A 1,104-nucleotide genomic window follows, 5' to 3' on the forward strand; every position below is an offset into this window, starting at 1 on the left:
CTGGGAAGGGACACGGAACCCCACGACCACCCCCCAGATGAGGGGGAGGCACCCCGGGGACCCCCAGCCCTCAGGGGGGACCCCAAAGGGGGGACAGGGAGACCCCCCAGAGTGGGGGGGAGGGGACAGGGGCACCCCCCCCACACACACAGCCCTGAGGAGGGGGGACAAAGACACCTGGGGACCCCCAGAGCAGAGATGGGGGGACAAGGACACCCGAAGACCCCAAGACCCCCAAAACGAGGGGGGAGGGGGTTAAGAACACCCAGGGACCCCCAGAGCTCCAAGCTGGTGGGGGACAAGGACCCCCAAAACCCTCACAGCCACCAAAAGAGGGGACAAGGACCCCCCACCCCGAGCCCCTGACCACCAATGTGGGGTCAGGACAGTAAAGGCACCCTGAGACCACCCAAAGCACAGAAATGGGGTGATGGCAACACCCCGAGACCCCCAAAGCCACCCCGGGACCCCCAGATCCCCGACGGGAGGGCACGAGGCCACCTCAGGACCCCCAAAGCCGCAGCACAAAGGTCACCTGGACCTCTGCAGGGGGGGGACACCCCCAAACCCCTGAGGCAGCGGGGGCAAGGCCACCTCAGCCCCCCCCAGGTGCGGGGGCCCCCACGACCCCTCCGAGCTCTGAGATCGAGGACAGGGACACCCCGAGACCCCCCTCAGCCCCCCGAGCTGGAGGTGGGGGGCGAGCACGGCGAGACCCCCCGAGGCCGGAGGTGTTTGGGGAGGCACCCCCAGGGTGTCCCCCCGAGTCCGAACCCTCCCGGGCCCCCGGGTGGGGTTTTGGGGGGCACGGGGGGCACTAGAGGGGCAGGATCTGCTCCAGGAGGGTCTTGGAGGCCGGGGGGATCCTGTCGGGGAACTTGACCTCGAACTCGATGACGAGGTCCCCGCGCTGCTCGGGGGAGCGGGGGTAGGGCAGCCCCTCGCCCGGGATGCGGCGCTTGACCCCCGGCTTCAGCACGTCCTGGAACACCATGGGGATGGAGCGGCCGTCCAGCGTGGGCACGGTCACCGTGCAGCCACACAGCGCCTGCGGGACACGGGGGGACATCAGCACCGAGCTGAGGGAACACCCCAGAGTGACCC

This window comes from Parus major, unplaced genomic scaffold, assembly GCF_001522545.3.
Source record: "Parus major isolate Abel unplaced genomic scaffold, Parus_major1.1 Scaffold341, whole genome shotgun sequence".
Classification (NCBI taxonomy): domain Eukaryota; kingdom Metazoa; phylum Chordata; class Aves; order Passeriformes; family Paridae; genus Parus; species Parus major.